Source organism: Perognathus longimembris, chromosome 5 (genome assembly GCF_023159225.1).
Source record: "Perognathus longimembris pacificus isolate PPM17 chromosome 5, ASM2315922v1, whole genome shotgun sequence".
Classification (NCBI taxonomy): Eukaryota; Metazoa; Chordata; class Mammalia; order Rodentia; family Heteromyidae; genus Perognathus; species Perognathus longimembris.
In genome coordinates this window covers 74,834,164-74,852,333 of record NC_063165.1, presented here as the reverse complement: position 1 = coordinate 74,852,333, position 18,170 = coordinate 74,834,164, and positions in this window count along the sequence as shown.

Sequence of the window (18,170 nt, the reverse complement as noted above, 5' to 3'; positions counted from 1 at the left end):
GTCACTTTGGGGCAATCTGTTTTGCAGAAGTGGAGAACTAAAATAAACAAATTGTATTTAATAAATACTAACAGCATGCTACCTACATTTACTTTGTAGTCTTCTTAAAGCAGGGCTTTCCAAATCATTTCCCACAAACCATACTAATTTGAATTTTGCTTGCTTTCATTTTTACTGTGAACACATTTTTTTTTCCTCTGACATGAAATATACTTGTGAATTGCTAGTTTAAACTCTAGATCACTTTGCTTGGATATAGATGAGAAAACATTTTCCCAAGTTTCAAACTTTCCTTAATTTTGTTTAAAAATGACAGTAAGCTGATTAACTAGTGCCCAGTTGTTATTTTAAAAGTAACTTAAAATAGGAAATGGAGGTGTGGCTTAAGCGATAAAGCAACAGCCTTGAGTGAAAACACAAACTTGAAATGTGCTTCACTCTTTTTTTTTTTTTTTTTTTGTGCCAGTCCTGGGGCTTGGACTCAGGACCTGAGCACTGTCCCTGGCTTCTTTTTTTTTTTGCTCAAGGCTAGCACTCTGCCACTTGAGCCACAGCGCCACTTCTGGCCATTTTCTGTATATGTGGTGCTGGGGAATTGAACCCAGGGCCTCATGTATATGAGGCAAGCACTCTTGCCACTAGGCCATATCCCCAGCCCCCATGCTTCACTCTTTCTTGTCCACTTTTTATTCCTCTAATCCTCACTATAAGGAAGAGTCATATGACACATGACCTTTTGTCCTGTTATTAATCTTCTTTTTCATAAGTTTCATAAAATGATCACTGTAACCAGGCCCTGGTGGCTCGTGCCCACAATTGTAGCTACTCAAGAAGCTGAGATCTGAGGATCTGCAGTTCAAAGCCAGCCAGGGCAGGAAATGAGTCTCTTACCGTGAATTAACCACCAGAAAGCGGAAAGTGGAAATGGCAGAACTCCAGTCTTAAGCAAAAGCTTAAAGCCCTGAGTTCAAGTCCCAGTCCCAGTCCCCCCCCAAAAAAAAATCACTGTAAGTTATCAGATGCCATGAGAGACTAAAAATAAAAACAATAATATTTCCAGTGCTAAAAGGATCATGTGGCTCCATCTATACCATGACTTTTGGTATCTTGTTCTTGCTAAATGATAACTGAGTGACTTGAACAGATGTGTCTCAGTATTGCTTTAAGGAAAACATTCTGCCATGTCATCTTGGCACGTCACTATTATAAAAAGAAGCACTGTGCATAATTTTAGAGCCATGAATAAAATAAGAACCAGAAGCTAATATGGGAGGCTATCTCTGGCACTGAGGACTTTGACTGGAAGAAAGGGAGACCAAATCTGGTCCAGGTTAAAGGCTCGTGGGTACTTCAGTAAAGGGGATTTTGGAGGGTAGGCATGTTACTTATGTCATCATATAGAAATAATTTTTAACTCTTCTTCAAACACACTTAGTTTTAGGTATACTTCGTATTCATTATAAGAACACAACAAAGGCTGGTAGAGTGGCTCAAGTGGTAGAGCACCTGTCTAGCAAATTCTAGACTCTTAGTTCAAGACCCTCAGTTCAATATTAGTGAAAGAAAGAAAGAAAGAAAGAAAGAAAGAAAGAAAGAAAGAAAGAAAGAAAGAAAGAAAGAAAGAAAGAGAAGAAAGAGGAAGGAAGAAAGGAAGGAAGGAAGGAAAAGGGAAGGAAGGAAGAAAGAGATAAAGAAAAAGAAAGAGAGAGAGAAAGAAGTAAAAAGAAAGACCGGAAGAAAGCAAAAAGAAAGAGGAAGGAAAGAAGAAAGTAAGGAAGAGAGAAAGCAAAGGAAGAAAAGAAAACAAAGGAGGAAGGAAGGAAGATTGATCTTGAACTTGAAATCCTTCTGCTTCAGCCTCCTAAATGCTGGGATGAAACTTGTGTGCTGTCATGCCTGCCTGCAGTTTCTCTTCCATAGTAAATTGTTATTTCATTACCGGTTATTGTTATGGTTATTGTTATTTCATTACTGATATAAGAAAAGACTGTTTGGGGGGTTGGAATTGTGGCTCAGATGCTAGAACACTAGCTAATGGGCAAAAGCATCAAATATCAAGTTTGAGTCCTGGTCCTGAACAAATAAAAAGAAAAAGAAAAGAAACAGCTATAGCCAATTCACTGTATGAGTCTCTATACAAGTCTAAAGTCTTATGTGTCTGATAGTAAGAACAAGATGTCACCGTGTAGCTGTTTACCTGCCATCTTGTAAAAACTTTGAGTGCTTATAAACTGTACACACACATTTTGAAACTACTTTTCTACTAGTCTCACTTCCCCCTCTGACTCACTCCCTGTTAGGTGATTCTTATTTTGGGGATGGATTATTTTTAGAAATTTACTGGGCTGACTGCTGCATTCAATTGTTTGACAGCTCTAAGAAGTTATTCTCATAAAACAAAGCTTCAAACACATTATTTTTTTAAATGTTATTACTTTCTCAGTATAGATTGGCACTTGGTCTTTGATGGGAAGCAGGAAGAAAACAGTATAATTTAAGTTTCTAATTACTTTCAAGCCATTTGGTGTGGGGTGGGGGACAAACTAATCAGGCTGTGGGTGTTGCTCAGTGGCAAAGCACTTGTCTGGCATGCTCAAGGCTCTGGGTTCAATCCCCAGCACTACCAAAAAATCACGAAAATTAATCTAACCATTCTTTAGTTCTTAGGCTAACTTTCTCCCCCGCTCCTTTGTTCTGGTACTAGGGTTTGAATGCAGGACTTTGCGCTTGCTCAGCTGGCATTCTGCCATTTGATCCAGGCCTCCAGCTTAGCTTTCTTCTGGTTGTTTGGAAATAGAGACTCATAGACTTTTCTTCCTACCTTGGCTTTGAACCATGACCCTTTGGGTCTCAGCTTCCTGATTAGCAATTTTACAGACCATGATCCACCAGTGCTTGGCTCCTTTTCTTCTTTTGACACATGTATTATAATAGGTCTGTATTCATGACCTGCAGATTTTCCGAATTAATTAGGAAACTAGTGCTCAGTACTGCTGTTCAACAATTCATTCAGTCTACACACTTGCACTAAGAGCCTGTGGGCCAGGTTGGTGACACAGGCAAGGGATGAAAGGTGCAGATCTTGCCTCCTCGGAGTTTCTGATCCAGCAGATTTGTGGATTCAAGCATTGCTTATGAGCAGGAATATTCGTGTGTGAGTGTGTGTGTGTGTGAGTGTGTGTGTGTGTGTTTAGCTAAGCTGAGTTTGAAGGAAAATGATGCTAAATCCCAAATCTACTGATGCTCAAACCTTCATCTATCCATTCCTATGAGTCTCCTCTCCACATTCTTAATTATTTGATAAAGAATAAAACACGTAACTGTAACCCCTCTGTACGTTACCTATATAATAATAAAAATTTAAAGAAATAAATATATCAGTATCATAAGTGACAAAAAAAGAATAAAATATCTTTAGTTGCCTCCGATGCCTTCTATGCTCCTGTTTGGGGGAGTAGCCACACATATTTGTTTCACAATTATGTTCCTAATATAGAGAAGTAGACCATTTCACTTCAGAAATGGTGAGAAAGTTCCAGAAAGGTGATGAGCCGTAAGAACCTAAGAACTCTGTTTCTTACTTGTGTATGTGTACTGTCCTTCTCATAGGTGCCTTAGGAAGCACAAAAAGAAAATGAGGCTGTCTCCCCCATGGTGATCAGCAATCCACTGTGGTGCTCCCGCCCTGAGGATCCGGGTCCTCATAACTACCACAGCTCCTGCCATGACACCTCTCAGAGATTGCTCTTCACTGCATATCACACATGTGACACCAGGACCTGTGTCTGGATTACATGTATTACACATGTGCAGCATGTGTAATATGTTCTGCTTAAAGCAAAAGCTCACTGGGAAACTTCTTTTCTCATAGCCAATAACCCAAATCCTTCTGTAGCTGGGCCAGGCGTGCTCAGGAGAGAGAGAGACCTGTCAGGAAGAAAGAGAACCAAAAGGAAAGGAAAGCAGGAGAGATTGCCTGCTGCTAGCCTACTATTGCTCCTGTACTGCCATGTTGGTCCACAGTAGAGCTAAGAAAATGGCATTACCTAGCTCGCACCCAGACTGCTTTAAACTGATTCTATCCCCTCAAGAGAAATAATGTGGATCCACCCTTCAGCCATGTGGTCCATCCTGTTGGAGACCATCTACCTTGGGTCTTAGAGAAGGAAGGAAGTTTTTGAGGGTCTACCTGTGGAAGAGGACCGTGCTTTAGACTCAGCCTTTGCAGTCACACTCCTTGCAGGTCACCTGGAAGGTGGTTGGATATCTTCAGCTTCTCCCTTTTCCCAATCACATTCTCCTAAGGAATCTACCCTGCAAAGGCGCAGGGCCTATGTGCATCTGATCATATAAAATAATATTTAGCAAAATTAACTCCAGGGAATGGGATTTTTTTCTTTGTTGTTCTTTTCATCTTTTTTCTTTTTGTTCTGTTTGTTCACTTATCTGTCTTTGGAAGGGTCAGGGGGTCACAGAAAAGGTTAGACAAAGGGTGAACAAATGCAGCAGTGGTACTCACTAGACACTATGTCAAAAATGAACTATATAACTTGTGGGAAGCAACAAGAGGGAAAAACTGGGAGAGAGCAAGGGAGGGTGTGACATTGTCCAAAAAGAAATGCACTCTTTACCTGATTTATGTCACTGTCACCACTCTGTATATCACCTTTATAACAACAATTTAAAAAAATCAGAAGAATCTGTCTTGGAAGTCTCCTACATGGTTTCTCTGAATTTTTTCTCTGTCTTTCCCAAGCAAGCAGGTTTATCCCCAATGTGACCACCGTTTGATTCTCAGAAATCTTACCAATCTCTCCTCTCTTCCTTCAAGGATTCACCATTCACGAATTATATTTACAAATGGCAATGAAGTAGCCTTTTATATCTACAATCCATCCAGCCTCTTCTGTCTCACTTACCTTGGTCCTCAAAGTCTGTGTTCTCTGTTCAAAGCACTTCAAGTTTTTGTTCCTCATAATTGTGAAAAATACTTACTTAATGTAACACATTGCAGAGTATCTGCAAGACAGAGTCTAGTTTTATTATAAACCTGAAACTTATTTTTCCCCTCACGTAGTCTGTGCCTCCGGTGCATTGGACCATAACAGAGACGTCACTCAACTTCTCTTGGAACAATGCAAAATGTGGACGTGTAGAAATTCTGTCTTTCTATATGGGATGTCTAGCCAATTTGCTAAACGGTTGACCTGTTTTCTGACATTTATGAGTAATCCAACAGGTTCTGTGCAGGAGGTATTCCATTTGCTGGCATTGTGTCAAACACAGTGCTATGCCCTGCTTTGATAATAGAACTCCACTGACGTTTTATGTCACCTGCAAAATAGAGATTACAAGTGTTTACAGAAAGCACTGGTACAATTTGATAAATAAGAGCTGAGAACATTTCCCTGATATTTTCAGGCCTTCAACTACAGTCATCTACCTCTTAGCAATACTTGCTTTTTAAGCACCAAAAATAAGAAATAATTCCTTTAAAACAGCAGAAGGATTTTTTTTTATCCATGATAGTTGTGTGTGTGTGTGTGTGTGTGTGTGTGTGTGTGCGCGCGCGCTAGTATTAAGGCTTGAACTTGGTCTTGTGCTCTCACTGGGCTTTTTTTGCCCTGGCTCGTGCTCTACCACTTTGAGCCACACCCCAGTCCCATAGTAGCTTTTTCTTGTGAGTGATTTGAGGAGAAGGTAGTTAATTGCTGAGGAGATGGAAATTAGTATCATCATCTAACAATTTGTTCAGAATCTTTTACTACTCATTGCTTCCTAGTTGATCAGCTGGCTATTAGTATTTTATATTGATACCAATGGCTTACAAAGAAGAATAAAGTTTTGTTTGTAAGAAAAATGGATGGAACAGGAAATCATCAGAAGTGAAATAATAAGCCAGACTGAGAAAGACAAATATTGCCGGTCCTTTTGCATATGTAGAATGTGGACTTAACAACAACAACAAAAAGAATGGCATGAGTGTAAAATAGGAGGGAAACTAGCAGGATGCAGGGAGGGAGGGAGGGAGAGTGAATATGACCGAAATACTTCATATGTATGTATGAAATAGGAAAATGAAGCCCATTAAAATTGTTTACAAAAGGCACGAAGAAAGTGAATTAGATCAAAGTATATTGTATGTACATATGAAAATACCACAATGGATATATAGTAACAAAAATGACAGAAAAAAATATCAATGGGCTTGTCACTCAACCACTCACTTAATTGAGTAAGCAAAATAGTACATAAAGATCACAAACCAGACCCCCATGGATTGTTCCTGTTAACATGGATCGTTCCTGTTATCCTAGCTACTCCGGAGGCTGAGATCTGAGGATGGCATTTCAAAGCCAGCCTGGGCAGATAAATGGGAGAGACTCTTATCTCTAATTAATAGCTAAAAAGCTCGAAGTAGAGCTATGGCTCAAGTGGTGAAGAGCCAGCCTTGAGTCAAAAAAGCCAAGTGAGAATATGAGGCCCTGAGTTCAAGCCCCAGTACCAGCACACAATAAGTAAATAAAAGTTTAAGAAAAGATTCACAGCTCAGGAAACAGAATGAATTAGTCCGCCTCGGATTACATAGACTATAGAAGCATGAAATGATGATTGACAATTCCAAAGGACAGTTCTAAGCTGGACTAAAAGGTAACATTTTTATATGGGAACATATGGGGAAAATTATTTTTATTTCAGGCCTGATGCTAAAAGCATAAAAAAGAGTCACTCTTTACTAAGTGTTGTCTATACTTACCACTTCTTAGGCAATAGTATTCTAAAGTATTGATTCTTTTACTTGCTTGTTTGTTTTTGCAGTGATGGAGATCAAACTAAGGACCTCATACATGCTGAGCAATCTGTGTGCCACTGAGCTACAACTCCACTACTAAGAACTTTTCAAAGTGAATGGCTTAATTGAATTACTTTTTCTCATGAAATACGAGTTATTAGCACTGAAATCTGTAAGTCATAATTAGGAGTTATTTTTTTTAATTGGGACAAAGAGTCCCAATTTTCAATACTAATGCCCTTAAGAGCATTAGTGTATGAAAGAGGTTGACTGAGAGTAGGTAGATGCTATGAAATATATTAATTTTTATGAAGACACAACCATTTTTCATTACCATTGAAATATTTGATATTAAAACACTACATTTCTGCTCCATATCCTTGAGGATTAGGACCCTAATATGTTCAAATCCCTTGTATATCATGGAATAGTTATCTATGCCTATAATCTACTCACATCTCCCTCATGTGTTTGAAATTACCTCTAGATCACTTCTCATCCCTAATACAATATGTGTACTGTATCCATTGCTAAATTCCATCTTGGCTAGGGAATAATGACAAGAAAAACTGTACATGTTCAGTGTAGGCACACATTTTATGCATTTTTTTTGGCCTGTAGTAGGTTGAGTCTACAAACAAGGAACCCATGAATATAGAAGACTGCCTCTACTTTGTTCAACTATCTTGTCTAGGGTAGTGTATCAGGCACCTGGCTGAAAGGGATTTTATTAATTGATTCCATCATACATTGATTGTATTATACCTAAGTGTGTGAGAGACAGATGAGAGGAAGTTTTCTTACCCCATTTTATAGTTAGTAACATTAAAGAAAGAAAAAGATAGTTTGGTGGTTCAGTTATTTCTGAATCATCATTTTTCACTTCGTAAACATTTGAGATAAACAACAACTTGCAGAAACCAAAAGCAAAACCCAACTTCAAGGAAGAACTTAAAGTGAAAAATAATTGATGCCTATCATTAACTCAATCTTGAGGGTCAGGAGGGTCATGGGCCTTGAACTCAGGGGCCTGGGCACTGTCCCTGAGATTTTGCCCAAGGCTAGCACTCTTACCACTTTCAAAGTGGTAGTTTTTAGGTGGTTAATTGGAGATTCACAGACTTTCCTGCCAGAGCTGGCTTCAAATTGCACTCCTCAGATCTTAGCCTCCTGAGTAGCTAGGATTACAGGTGTGAGCCACCAGTGCCCTGCCTATCTTTACCTTTTATTCCTCACAGTAACTTGGTGCAGTCTGCACCAAGTAGGTGTTCAGTGATTTGATAGATGCTGGAAAGTAGAGACTAGCTCTTTACTTTCCTGCGATACTGCAGGTGGTATGGATACTTCTGTATTTCCCTATTTCCATCTGCTGTTAGCTCCTCCTGCTGAATTCATGTGATGGAGAGACTGAGGGAGATGAAGGAACCCAGGATAGTAGGATGTACACCAATGTTAATTATTTAAAATCAAGCAAGACTCTGTGTGTGTGTGTGTGTGTGTGTGTGTGTGTGTGTGTGTGTGTGTGTTATGTTGGGTATCTTGGTGCTTGAACTGGAGCCTGGACATTGTCCCTTAGCTTTATCCTGCAAATCTGGTACTATTATCACTTGAGTTAAACCTCTGCTTTCAGCTTCTTGCTGGTTAACTGGAGATGAGAGTCTAATGGTCCTTCTAGCCTGGGCTGGCTTTGAACTTCCATCCTCCTGAGTAGCTAGAATTATAGGCATGGGCCACCAGTGCCCAGCTCAACTTTTGCTGTTTTAACTAAGACACACTAGTTCTACTGATGCTACTGTGCCCAGATTAGGGAACAAGGAAACAACGTATATTTAATTTTTTCCCATTGTTTAAGGTATGTTTCGCATTATTTTGCTTTGTAAACAACAGTGGACTACTCCTATTAAACTGAAGTACTTTTATGAGATTCCACATACTGCTAACCTCTTCTCTGTGCCCTCTCCCCACTCATCTTTTACACTTAAATTTGAAAACGAAACTCTTACTTGATCTATTTTTTTTCTTATGCTGGTTCTAGAGCTTGAACTAAAGGCCAGGGCGCTATCCCTGAGGTTTTCTTGTACTACTACTTGAGCCACCGCAATTTTTCTAGCTTTTTGGTAGTTAAGTGGAGATAAAAGTCTCATAGCTTTTCCTGCCCAGGCTGGCTTCAAAATATGATCTTAAGATCTCAGCCTCCTGAGTAGCTAAGATTACAGGCATGAGCTACCAACATTAGCTTGCTGTTTTTTGTTTTGTTTTGTTTTTACTTTCTCATTAATCTTGGTTTTCAGTAACCAATGAGTATGTCCTATGGTTAGTCTATGCTAATGACAGCATGTGTTCTCTATCATATGATGGAACAAGAATAACAACCTAGGGGCTGGGGAGGCAAGAGTGCTTGCCTCCTATACATGAGGCCCTGGGTTCAATTCCCCAGCACCACATATACAGAAAGCGGCCAGAAGTGGCGCTGTGGCTCAAGTGGCAGAGTGCTAGCCTTGAGCAAAAAGAAGCCAGGGACAGTGCTCAGGCCCTGAGTCCAAGCCCCAGGACTGGCAAAAAAAAAAAAAAAAAAAAAAAAAAAAGAATAACAACCTAGAGAGTAAGTGATGTGCTAAGATTTTGTTAAGGTGGGATAAATGCATCTGAATTTCACAACCCCCTTCACGTTTATTTCTCAGTCAACTAGCACTTCTGGAAGCCATAGCTTGGGAAAGAGTAGAGACCACCAAGCACACTTTGGCTTCAGGCTCAGGAACACTCACATACCTATATATCCTATGCTAATCCATGTGTACTATATCAAAATGCCCCAACTGGGTGATTAATAAAGAACAGAAACATATTCTCATAGTTCTGAAATCTGGAAAGTTCAAGCTCAAGGCACCAGTACATATGGTGTCTGCTCATCTGCTCAGGGCTTTCTTTGTTTCTAGATGGCCCCTTCTTGCTGTATCCTCACGTTGAGGAAGGACAGAAGAGCAAAGATGGACAAACGTTGTCCCTCACACCCTTTCTAAGGGCACTAATGCCACCCATGGGGGCAGAACTCATCACTTCCCAAGGGCCCCAACCACTTCATACCATCCCTTTGAGAGTTAAGTCACAGCATATAAACTTTGGAAATTATATATAGAGAGAGAGAGAGAAAGAGAGAGAGAGAGACATTTGAATAAAAGCAGGATATCTTAGTTGATTTTTTTACATAAAAAATTACTTTTTAAAAATTCTGAAAGTGATAGGCACTGGTGGTTCATGCCCATAATACTAGCTACTCAGGAGGCTGAGATCTGAGGATCACAGTTTGTAGCCAACCCAGGCAGTTGATTTGTGGCCAATTAACACTCCCCACAAACAACAAGCTCAAAGTGGAGCTTTGGCTCAAATGTTAAAGCTCTAGCTTTGAGTGAAAAACTAAAAGATAGGACCCTACATACCAGGCAAGTATTCTACTCCTTCCTTCCTTCCTTCCTTCCTTCTTTCCTTCCTTCCTTCCTTCCTTCCTTGCCTGCTTACTTGCTTATTTGCCCTTTCTTTCTTCTTTCCTCCTTTCTTTCTCTCCCAATTCCTTCCCTCCCTCCTCCTTTTCTCTTTCCAGTGAAGAAAGGAGATAGGAACTCTTCCTTGAGTTGCTAAGATGCCAAAGTCTCCTTTTGTTTGCTTATGTTCTAAACAACGAGCATCTTCTGGGAAACCCAGCCCATGTTTTTCATGCCTACACTTTTTTTTGTCTTTTCTTTTTTGGTACTGGGGATTGAAGGCAGGATGTTGCGCTTGCTAGGCAAGTGCTTTGCCACTGAGCTACATCCCAGCCCCCTACAAACATTTTCTGTGGCTAAAGTTGGAAAAAAAATAAAAGCAAGAAAACCCAACAGGGAATGACAGGTGGAAAAAATGAAAACATCCCTTTGTGTGTGTGGCTTTTATTAGTTCTCAGTCAGTCTCAGATGATTGTGGCAATTCTGTCTGAGATTCCTTTCCTTATTCTGTGACTTCAACTTTTATTGTGTCATTTCTGAAACACTCCCCTATTTTCAAGGTTACAAGCAGAGAACTGGTCTTTCTGTGCTTGTGAACAATGACATTTGTGAAAGAACTTAACAACTGGAGGAAAAGAAAATAAAACAGGGCCTGGTGTCAGGGGCTAAAGCCTGTCTGTAATTTCAGCTACTTAAGAAGCTGAGGTCTGAGGATCTATGTTAGAAGCCAGCCCAGGCAGGAAATTTCATGAGATTCTTGTCTCTCATTAACTAGCCTGATGCAGAGCTGTGGCTCAAATGGAATAGCACCAGCCTTGAACAAAAAAGCTAAGGAACACCTGGGAGAGAGTGAGGGAAGGGGTGACATTGTCCAAACAGCAAGGTACTCATTGCCTGACTTATGTAACTGTAACACCTCTGTACATCACCTTTATAATAACAATGAAAATTAAATTAGAGAAAAAGCTAAGAGACCAGAGAGAGAGACAGACAGACAGACAGACAGACAGACACAGACACAGACACACACAGACACAGACACAGATTTTTACAGGAAAATGATTGGCAGTTCAAGTAAATATCTGAGTGGAATGCAGTGTGAACAGTCACCACCCACCCACTTGTCCAGGCTCAAAAACATTTTAAAACCCACACTGCTTCTTGAGAACATTTAGAAATGAGATGTTTCTGGAATGATCTGGGCTCTGCTGAGGTGCCTCTTTCCCTGCTCCTGGGAAGTTGGCTGGCCTAATCCAGTACCCAGAGGCTTTGGAACTTTCTAGAGCACCTGCTTTTTTCCAAACAGGACAGGTTTGTTTCTCTCCATGGGGGATGACATGCCTGCAATCTTGCTCCATCTTCTGATTTGGGACATTTTGTCACTATGCTAGTCACATTTTGTCACCATGCTAGTCACATTTTGTCACCACAGTGCCAGGCGTGGCTGGAAGGACCAGCTCCTGTTCCCAGGGTTGAAGCCAGGCTGCAGACCAGCTGTGGTGTGCTGTACTCTGGGAGCCTCCTCCTCCTGTTCTCAGTGGGCAGTGCCCACTGCTTGCTTCTTGATTAGAGCTTTCTTGTCTCCAGTGACACTGGCTGGGTGCCCTTGCTGCTCCTTGCAGTTTGTGTTTTATATTTAAATCTAATAATTAAAAAACAGGGCGTATGGTTACATGGCCTGAAAAATAACACAGTGAAAAACCTCTGTTCCAATACTGTCCTGCAGCCACTAAAAGTCCCGTGGAACAGGCAGAACAAACAGAATGCTTTACCATCCCCTTTTGTACTAGTCAGTTTCCTGTTGCTACAACAAAATAGCTGGTACAACTTATGAAGTAAAGAGAAGCTATTTAGCTCTCCATTTTGGAGGCTCAAAGTTCCAGCCTGAGTGTAGCAGGTGGAGCATTGTCTTGGCACCTAGTGAGAGTGGATGGACCTGCATCATGATTCAATCACATCCTAGAAAGACCCATGTCCCAGAATCCCCTTTAAAAACAAAACCTCCAATGAACTTAGAAACCTCTACTGGGCCCTGCTTAAAGTCCACAGCATTTCCCAATGCCATCATTCAAGGCAACAGATTTTTAACAAAGGGACCTTTGGGACACATTCACCCTTCTCCAAACCATTGCACCTTTTTATGCAAATCAACATGCTACATCTGTGTTTTTCGCAGAGCAAACTATCCAGAGATTATTGCAATTCTTCCCTACAGGGCTTCCACACTCCTTTCAAGAGTTAGATATTATTCCTTTATGTGTACATACCATGCTTTGTATATCCCTTACTAGTAGACTGAATATTGTTCTAACTCAAGGTATACAGTGTCGCACTATCACAAGAAAATTAGTTGAATGAAGTTCCCTTATTGTTAAAAGATGAATGCAGACATCCATTGATCTTATTGGAGTACAAAGATTAGTTCATGAATTGAGTAGCACCTAGAACTAGAAGAGATTCAGAGTGTTCTGCTCTGCTGTGGCAGGGCAGGTAGTGAGCTTGTATAACTAATGCAGAAGTACACAAAGAATACAGATTTTACTGATTAAATAGCCAGATGGTACATCGAGGTTAATTGACATTTGTCTACCCCAATTCCTTGATCTCCTCATCCCCTCTCCAACTTTTCCTTTGGAAATATTATCAGACTTACTTAGAAAACTGCAAAAATGGCACGATGAATTCTCATATGATCTTCACCCAGCTTCTACAAATGTTACCATTTTATATAAGTACATATTATATAACTACCGTTTTATCTGCCAAATGGCAAATTTTCTCTTTTACCTACCTTTCACCCAGGAATTGGCAATGTGAAGTGCAGTGGTCATAATAAAACAGTCCCCCAACCCCCCTGCAGAGACCTCGTCATATTTTCACCAGGGCAGATCTTGCCAAATTACTTTCACATTCAATTGGTATTCTGCCCTTCAACTTTCTGCAATAAAACAAATGCTTAGGTTTAAGTTTTGCTTTTTGAAAATACCTGAAGAGGGGCTGGGAATATGGCCTAGTGGCAAGCAAGAGTGTTTGCCTCATATACATGAAGCCCTGGGTTCAATTCCTCAGCACCACATATATAGAAAACGGCCAGAAGTGGCGCTGTGGCTCAAGCGGCAGAGTGCTAGCCTTGAGCAAAAAGAAGCCAGGGACAGTGCTCAGGCCCTGAGTCCAAGCCCCAGGACTAGCAAAATGAAAAAAACATATACCTGAAGAGGGCTGGGGATATGGCCTAGTGGCAAGAGTGCTTGCCTCGTATACATGAAGTCCTGGGTTCGATTCTCCAGCATCTCATATATAGAAAACAGCCAGAAGTGGCGCTGTGGCTCAAGTGGCAGAGTACTAGCCTTGAGCAAAAAGAAGTTAGGGACAGTGCTCAGGCCATGAGTCCAAGGCCCAGGACTGGCAAAAATAAACAAATAAACAAACAAAATCTGTTTCTTTAAAAAATATATACCTGAAGAATCCCACACATGATTAGTCAAAGGAGAAGGTTGCTTGTCCAGTCTTAAATTCAAGGGTAGAGGAGTTTCTGTTCATTAATACATCTTTTCACTCTTTTTATTAACCAATACTGTAAAGTAAGGGAATTTTGTGCAGCCAGTATTGAAATTAAATTTTGTTTCCAACGTTTCTTTTCCTTTTTATAAATTATCCTTTAAGTAGTTGTGAACAGGGGTTTCAATTCTGCATGTCAGTTTATGTGTACAATGCATCTTGATCAACGTCAAACCTACCATCCTTCTTCCCCATCTCTCCCAATCCCATCCAGCCCCTCAATTTACCTGGTCCATTTCACATATATACATTAAATATTATGACTGTACCCACTCGACCTCTCTAAATGTATACATATACATATTAAACAGATAGGTAGGTAGATAGACAGATAATTAAAATGTGGTCTCAAGGAGTCAAATGTGTGGTTTCACAAGGGAGTAGAAAGGTAGGAGTGGATGATGAGGTTATGTTAAGGAGAATTAAAAGTATTGAGTAGGGTCAACTGGCACACAGTAGCAGATGGAATGCTGACACTTCATTTCCCAGCCTCCCTCTAACCCTGGTTCTGGGTCATTACCTGCACTGGGAGGATTTCAGGAGCACACATGTGATAAGGAGTCCGTTTTTACTGCTGCTGCTAGATAGCAAGGTCACAGAGACAGGGTATTTCTATAGCTTTAGTGCCTCCTCTTTTTGTGTTACTGACATTTGAACTCAGGGCCTCACATGTGTTACATAGGCACTCCCCTACCAGCCACTCCACCAGCCCTTTCTGCATTATTTTGAAGACAGGTTGTATACGCCTTAGCTACACAATGATTCTCTTTTTATGCTTCCCTTTTTGTCACTGGGTAGGCAGGCACTCACCAGCACACGATCTATTGGTTGAGACGGAATCATAGGAACTTTCCTGACCAGACTGGTCTCTAATCACAACCGTTCGGTCTCTGCTTCCCAACTAGCTACCATGACAGGCTTGAGCTACCACCTTCAGCTCAGTGTCTATTCCTGATCTTTGTGGAAGTAAAAGCAAATGCAAGAGCATTTGGCAAGAACTTTCTGATCCTGCCTTTCTAGCACTGGATCAAAGCCCACTTGTTTTCCTGTACTCCTGACTCTTCAAAGGTACAGGCCACCCTGGTTGGTCCCTGCAACAGTGTCTGGCAGACATTTGGGCAGACCCCCCTGGAGCCTGCTCTGCCAGCTTTCCAGTAGTTCTGGAAGGATCTAATTCCCCTAAGTCCCTTTCTTAATTAAAAGTAAATATCCATATTTTTTCTCTCTTTTTTTTTTGCACGGAATCTTGGCTAATACAGAATAAAAATAGGGAAACCTCATAGTTAAGAATGATTCCACTATCTTTTCTGTTTGAAATGATGAAACAAGATTAATTCTGTGAAGGAAACAAAGTGATTTTGGGAGGAGGGCATGGATTGAACTCAGGGCCTAGGCACTGTCCCTGAGCAATTTTGCTCAAGGACTTTAAGTCATAGTTCTACTCCTAGTTTTCCGGTGGTTTTCTGGAGATAAGAGTCTCACAGACTTATCTGCCCAGGCTGGCTTGGAATCATGATTCTTAGTTCTCAACCTACTGAGTAGCTGGGACTATAGGCGTGAGCCACCAGCACCTAGCTTAAACACAGGGATTTTATGCTTGTAGTCTAATGGTAGTATGTTCAAACTTACACATCATACTTTTTCACAACAAAGTATCTGCTTTTCAATGGTATATATTCTTCATCTTTTTTGAGTTATTTCTTGACTAGAAGTCTAAAGAATGGACTCCTTTATAATATTAATCCAATTTCCAAATAATATTAGGCTTATTTAATGTATATTAAATACATTTTGCCTTGAATTTACTTTCCCTTGTACTAAATCACTAACATTATTAACTCCATATTTTTTAATGTTTTTGTTAAAAATCATGCTAGGAAAACTGTGAGTTAGAAGCCAGCATGAAACAAAAAAAAAATAGAAACTGGTTTGAGTTACATAGCAAAACCCCAACCACTCCCCAGATAAAAGCAAATGGCAAAATATTCAAGATGTCCCTATATGTTTTTGATCACACATATGTTTAACACATAAAATGAGAAACGGAGAAATACAGTTTAAAACTAAAAACTGAGTATGTCAGCTTCCACATCGCATAGATCTGATCAATTTGTCCCAATTGATCCACTTCCACCTGAGATAGTAAACTACAGGAAACTGAATTTGATTCTTCAGCCATCCAGAGAGGAATTCCAGATTGGAGAAACCTTTGGCATACCATAGTAATGAACTGTTTAATTTATCAAATATACCCAAAGGAATGCAGTATAAGGAGTTCAAGTTTTCTACATTATAAAGTTAGAAAAATTATAAACTTTAGAGGCCATCCTAGGGAGAAGTGACAGAGCCCAGAGACAAAGAGATTCAGAAAAGTAGGAAATGTTCTAGAGAGAGAGAAAAAACATAGAGGAATGCAGGTAGGCAGGAGCACTGGGAATAGCAAAGGGAAGGCTTACAGGGAGAGTAGCCAGAGACCTCTTGGATAGCAACAACTGCAACACTCCAACGCTGGGAGAAGTGGAAGAAGAGAACTCAACAAAAGAACAAGAGAGGAATTGGGGGAGGGGGGCGGGCAGAACAAAAGGCTGCAGTGTCCTATGAGGAGGTAAGACATACCCCAGATTCTTTTTTTTTTTTTTTTTTTTGGCCAGTCCTGGTTCTTGGACTCAGGGCCTGAGCACTGTCCCTGGCTTCTTTTTGCTCAAGGCTAGCTAGCACTCTACCACTTGAGCCACAGTGTCACTTCTGGCCATTTTCTGTATATGTGGTGCTGGGGAATTGAACCCAGGGCCTCATGTATAGGAGTCACTAGGCCATATCCCCAGCCCCCCATACCCCAGATTCTTAGACTTAAATATCATCTATACACCAGTGGGTAGGAGAAGGAAAGCATTTTTCTCTCCATCTTAGGCCCTCCATGGGGAATGTGAGAAAATGTGAAATTAATTATGAATTAACCTGACCAAAGACAAACAGAAGAAAAGCACACAAATTCTATTTAATGTTAATGTTTTTCTCATTCATGGAGGTAAATTGAAATGTCCTCATAGGCTTGTGTATTGGACACTTAGTCCCCAGCTAGTGACACTATTTGGGTGAGATTTTTAGAAACTTTACTAGATCAGGCTGAAGGAAACAGGTTATAAGGTACGCCTCTAACGTTATATCTAGTTTCCAGTTCTTTCCTCCATGTGTTTCTGGTTCTCCACAAGGCCACCAGCTCTCCACCATACTTTCCTGCTGCCATGTTCCACCCAAGTACCCTGGACTCAACCTTCTGGAGCCATGAGCCAGTACAAATCACTCTTCCCTTACGTTATTCTCTCAAGTGATGACAAAGCTAAGGAATACAGAAAACTGGTACCAGAGAAGTGTGGTCATTGTTTCCTTCTCCCTGAAACATAAACTCAATGAGGGCAACAATGCTGAACTCTGAATCACTAGTATATCCTGGAATGCCTAGAACAAAGACTGGCAATCAACCCTGAATGGACACTGAATGAATAAATCTTTTTTTTTCTAAAAAAAAAAAAAAAAAAAGAACAAAAAAAACCCCCAAAACTCCCTTAACCAGTCTCTAGTAAACATTAGAGAAAGGAAGCGAGGCAGAGCTTCTCATCCAGGAGAGAGAAAACATTCCAAAGAAAGGAATGAGATTTCAAATTCAGAGGGAAATCAGAGCAAGATTTCAGCAAAATCAGAGGAGAAACTCTTCTCACTAATACCATCAAAGATATAGCTGGTGGTGGGAATTGGGCTAAATGTAAGGGAAATGTAAAGAAGATAAAAAAAAATATTAGCCATTACTCAAACTGCTACACACAATAGGGACTCGGGAAAAGGTTTTAAACAAGAGAGTAGATGACCTGGAATATAAAGAGGGTAGAGGTGGGAGAACTATTAGGAAACTATTGCAGTAATTGTCATGTAGGTGACAATAAAGACCTGGTGAATGCAATAGCAATAGGAATGATGAGGAAGGAAAGAATTCCAAACATCTCAGTTGTACAATCAGTAGGCCTGATGAGTGATGCACAGAAAGACATGGTTGGAATATTCCTAATGTTTCTAGCATGAATTGCTGAATGAATATCAGAGTTAAAAAATATATAGTGGAAGTGTGGGGGGGGGCTTGCTGGGGCAAATGGTACTTTTAAGTTAGACATCCAGTAGGGATATCCGAATGAGGTGGAAATGAGCACTGAAGTCGTATCTTTGAATGAAGCTAATAGGCATGAATGAGATTTCCCTGAATGTACAAAGAAAAATGAAGAAAAGTTGAAAATGATAGCATGGTGGGCAGTTTTCTAGGATTTGCAGTGTGGAAGGAGTTCATGGTA